Consider the following 5,350-nt stretch of genomic DNA (forward strand, 5'->3'; position numbering starts at 1 on the left):
GAGGGTGTTGTGAAACCTAAGGCAAAATACTCCTGAAAAAGTAAAAAGGAAAGTTGAATCATCTGATGTTACAAAACATGCTACTAAGTCCCCAGCAGAAGAGCAACAGAGGACAATTAAGTCCTCTCTAAAATTGAAAGTCAAAGATAAACCTGTTGTTATTTCTGAAGAGGAGGTTTGATTATAAGGCACCTTAACCAAGTGCAAGAAAAAGAAGAGTAAGGGAGATAAAAAACCACGACCAACCTAGAGAAACAGCAGGCTTCAGGCCTAGATGGTATTTCTAATCCATCATGTTTAGTTTTCTGCAATTTATTTTTTATCTTCTGATGGGCCAGAACCCATCAGATTGACGGTGAGGACATTGTCCTTACTTTAAGTTTGGAGGTGAAGGAACCTGTTAGCTTAATTTTCAATTATGTTTGCATGTCCCAATTTCAGTTATTAATCAATGAAATGTTTGTGTTTGTTGTTTATAATGTTAACAAAATGAAAAGAACAAAAAAAAGTAAAATACCCAACTTCATCTAAAAAATAGCATAATTTCTATAAAACTTAGGAAATTCTAATTGGACTGCTGAAAATATTGGAAACAAGGTCTTAATAAGTATCAGTGCACAAAATTTTGATTTAGTGAGGACCCATGTCACGCTAAAAGAAAGTCATAAAAGTAGTTAGGCTCTTAAGAAAATTATTCTAAACTATGAAAAAAGACCCATTATAGGATTTAATTTAGGGGAGGAAAACACTAGTAAATATGGCTAGCTAATGGATATACTGCATTTACTAAGGCATACACAAAATTGTGCAAAAAGAATGGAAAATCCAAAAGCATTGTGAATAAAGTTCATATGCCCAAAATTGAAGGAGCAGTAGATGTCTTCACCATTAGTAACATGTTGGACTCATCACAAGTAAGATATTGTCAAGTGAAAAGGTGGAGCATCTAGCAAGAGTTACTAAAGCAAGTTATGCAAGTGAATTCCTCAATTTCAAAATGAACCAAAAAGCCAAAACAAAAACAAAGTTAGTTAATTCCCCCTTCTAAAACTGAAAAAGAAAATGAAATCTTGGACCATATCATAGAGAAAATGAAATTTTGAAAAATGGTAAGCATCATTATCATTTTTTTTTTGAAAAATTCATAATGGTATCAGATTTTGTGAAAACTCTGATAGGTTAAATAATTTTGTTTTATTTGTCGAGGAAGACCAGAGGATCAGATGGCATAATTGCTTCTCGGCAGCATGATGGAGCTTGAGAGAGGCGAAGTGACATAGAGGAATCATGTCTCCAGATAAGGAGAGTAGCCCCGATCGGTTCTCATAGGAGGTGGTTGACCGCCCAGGCTCAGTTTCGTGCACCCCCACACTACCCAATGTAAATCATCTAGATCTGCTTTTAGATTGACGAGAGATGATGATAATGACCTAGTTGATGTTCTGCAATGGTTCAGGAAGACGTGCAGATGGTGGTAGAGACAGAGGTGCCTCGTCCTTTAGAGACAACAGATGTGTCCCATCCTTCTTAGTAAAAGGCTTCAGCTACTATAGAGGTTACTCCGCATACAACTATTGAGTCGCCTAATCTGCATATGGCTATTGAGGTGCTTGCTATGGATGATATAGAGGTTACTCCTCGTGTTGAGAGAGAGGTTACTACTTTAGCTTTGACAAAGTTGTCTGTACACATGGATGGATGGTTTCCTAGTTAGCCTAGTGACTCTTTTATGCTTATTAGATATGCGGATCATTAGACACTTAGATTATGGCAGGGAGAGGTATGTATATGATATGTCGATGATGTGACTTTATTTATTATTTATACGCTGAAATTAACTAATTCTTTTTAACTTTGTTTGTACAGGAACAAATTCTACTGAAGGTGCCAATCCATGGGTTGAATCTGAAGAAGTTCTTAGATGCCGTGATGCCACGGGAGGTAAAGGTGATCGTTGAGGTTTGCGGTCTCCTTCCACTGGTGGACTGTTTTATGGTCATGCTTTATGGACAACTATTAACATCCTTTGTTCAGCGATGGCACAAGGAGACATCTTCCTTTCATCTTACATTTGGTGAGATGACAATTACATTGGATGATGTCTCCTCTTTATTCCATTTTCCACTGATAAGTAGTTTCTTCACTGTTTCTATCATTAGTTAGAAGACGCACATATGACTGTTGAAAAATACTTGGGGTTTAACGAGGAGCGGGTCATACACGAATTTAGGACTATGAGGGATGCTCACTTTCTCCTATCTTGGCTCTGGAAGAGGTATGGTGATATAGTGTGTCAGGGTATGTATGAGGCACCCACTAGGGTATACTAGCTACATCTTGTAGGATGTATTATTGATGACTTCTCGACAAGTGTGCCAATAGTGTTGTAGTAATAAAATATCGAATCCACGTAGACTGCTTTTTAACAAAACAAAATATGTGCAATGTATAGAAAATAGTAACTAGTGGGTTTTTGAGTTTGTAATGCTAAAAGTAAATAAGTGTTTAAACAAAATTACAAAGCGGCCAGGCTGTGTATTGAATCCTCTATTTCTCTATTGTTGATGTTTGATGCCTTATATAAATAATCTAATCATTATAATCCCACGGCGAATTAACAAAACCTTTATAACTGATCCCTCACAAAATAACTCATTAATCACTACTCGGAGCTTCCTATCCCTAGTCCACCAGCGTAAGCATCATTAGGCGATGTACAGAACATTAATTCTATATGCCACTACTCGAGGTCTCTTATTCCTATTCAACCAGCGTAAGTACAGTAATTGCCATAGGTCCAACACATATATACTAATGGTCAGTATTCCCTATGCGCCTAAAATAAATTTAAAAGAGTATCTCACATAAAAATCAGTAAGAACAATAAGCAATTGAATATGATTATATATTAAAAGATTCATACAAAGTCAAATCAATATATTACCCAACAATACTAAAATAAGTTCATCATAACACAACCTAACCTAGAGGAGTTTAGTTACTCATAATTCAGATTACAATACCAAAAACAATAGATGAGAATAACATGTTAATTCCCTTGAAGCAATGTCCTCCAATGGCTTCCAATGCCCTCAAAATCACCCTTGATGCTGTAAAAATTGTACTTGTAGTGCCAATTTTTATAACCCTTGCAAAAGTGAAGAATTTCCCCCTAAAAAGAGCTCAGAATGGATCAGATGCACCAGAAAAAGCCCATAAAAAGAAGCCATTGTACGCATGATGAATTTCATCACATGCGCGATGCAGCCATTATGTCCCTATCGCGTGCATGATGCTGCACATGATTATTCTAGTGGCTGCATGCATTTGCTCCCTTTTTCACCTGAATTTTCACTAAGTCCAATTTCTTCACACTTAGCTCTTTTTTCCTCATTCTTTAGTCTTTCTTCTTAATTCTATCTCATCTTTCACTTTTTTTGATCTGATTCTTCAACTAAATTCATACAATAACGGACTGTCATCATCACCCCAAACTTGAATCGTTGCTTGTCCTCAAGTAACTCGCCTGCAACTGAACATTTCAACAGAAAACCAGTGGCACAATAACAATCAAACATTACCAAATAATTTTTTTCTTTACCTGACCATCATTCTAGCATCTAACTTTCCTCCATAAAATTCTGAAAAACATCCTCAAACATTGACAAGTACTCAACCTGTCTCAACTCACTTTGATTCACTCAATGGATAGAGTTATCTCTCAATCAACATGTGAAATACATTATGCTTAGCTTGATCATGTTCTAATATATTCATCACAAAAATCACAACAAATATATTTGATGTCTTTTTAGATTGTAACTTGGCTTATGTTTGGGTAGGATATGTTTAGGAAAGTAGGTTTGAACCTTTGGAGTCAGGTGCCTAGTTCTCCTTCTATCATCATACCCCTTTGTTCATGTTTAATGGTACTAGAGATTTGGTCCTAATTATGCTTACATTATTTTTCTTTTCTCTCTTTTTCTTTGAAGAAGTGTCTTTTTCCACTTCTTATTTTCTTATAATATTTGAAATTTTGACCACTTTTCTCTAGTACCCTAACCAAAAATTAAACTTTGCTCACTTCCAAGAGCAACCTCAAACTTAATCTTTTTCATACACTTTAGGAACTATATTTCTACCTAACACCAAAGAGATGGTGGAAAGAAAAGATCTTTCAAGTCATATGACTAAGAATTTTAGGCTACGTCCCCGAAAGAAAGGCCAAGCTCAAAGTGGTTAGCAATGGATATACCTATTACTACATGGTAATTTAAAAAGTCTCAAAGTTATAAACAAAGACTTACTTCAGTGTGTGTCAGTCAAACCATATGAAGTTAATCAGAAATAGATCAAACTAGATAAAATACTAATGCATGAATACACTAAAAAAGAAAGAAAAGTGAACAATGGAATATTTGGCTCAAAACTTACTAGTTGAGGTATTTTTAGGTTGAGTACAAGTCTTTGATTATTTTCTCATCCTTTGACTTCAAGTTGTAAGTTGATATTCTGACGATCAAGTTCCTTTTTTGATCATTTGTTCAATGCTAAAGTGTTAAACTTGTAAGTCTGAAAAAACTAACACCTACAAACTTGTTCATTAAAATCAACATAAATAGTCATGGAAGGGGCATGCTCAAGTAGTTAATTCCTCTCTTAGAGGTATCATTCTCTAAGCCCAAATATAATACTAGAATATAAGGGGTAGGAGAGTGAGAAGTAGGATTCATTTGATCATTTGACGGCAACAGAGAAAGAAAAGAGGAAAAGTAAGGAGAAGAGGAGAAAAACAAGAGAGAAGCTAAGGTTCCAGAAAATTGAAGAGGTAAGGGGGAGCATCCTTATTATTATGGGTTAGTATGATTGGGTCAATGGGTAGAAATATGTTTACGTTGAAATCCCTGAATTTCATGGTTTTTGGAATTGTTAGGTTTTGTTGACTATTCTTGATTTGTGGTGATTTAATTGTGTTAAAACTGTAAATTAACTTTATACACTTCGAGTATTGCATGAGTTATAATTTTCTGAGCGTTTGGCTTTTTACTGAATCGAAATCGGAGGTCCGAAAGTCCTCCAACGATGAAAAACGCAGAAAATTCTGCATTCTGTTTTGTGTTAACCGGTTACCCTCCGAGCGTTAACCGGTTACTTGTTAAAAATCCGCCCATAAGTTAATTCTGTTTTGTGTTAACCGATTAACCAAAAGCGTTAACTGGTTAACACTGTTGAAAACCTGTTAGAAATTGTGTTCTGTTTTGCGTTAACCGATTAACCAAAAGCGTTAACCGGTTAACACTGTTGAAAACCTGCCAGGAAGTGCATTCTGCTTCGTGTTAACCGGTTACCG

The sequence above is a fragment of the Lathyrus oleraceus genome, chromosome 1 (assembly GCF_024323335.1).
Source record: "Lathyrus oleraceus cultivar Zhongwan6 chromosome 1, CAAS_Psat_ZW6_1.0, whole genome shotgun sequence".
Taxonomy (NCBI): Eukaryota; Viridiplantae; Streptophyta; class Magnoliopsida; order Fabales; family Fabaceae; genus Lathyrus; species Lathyrus oleraceus.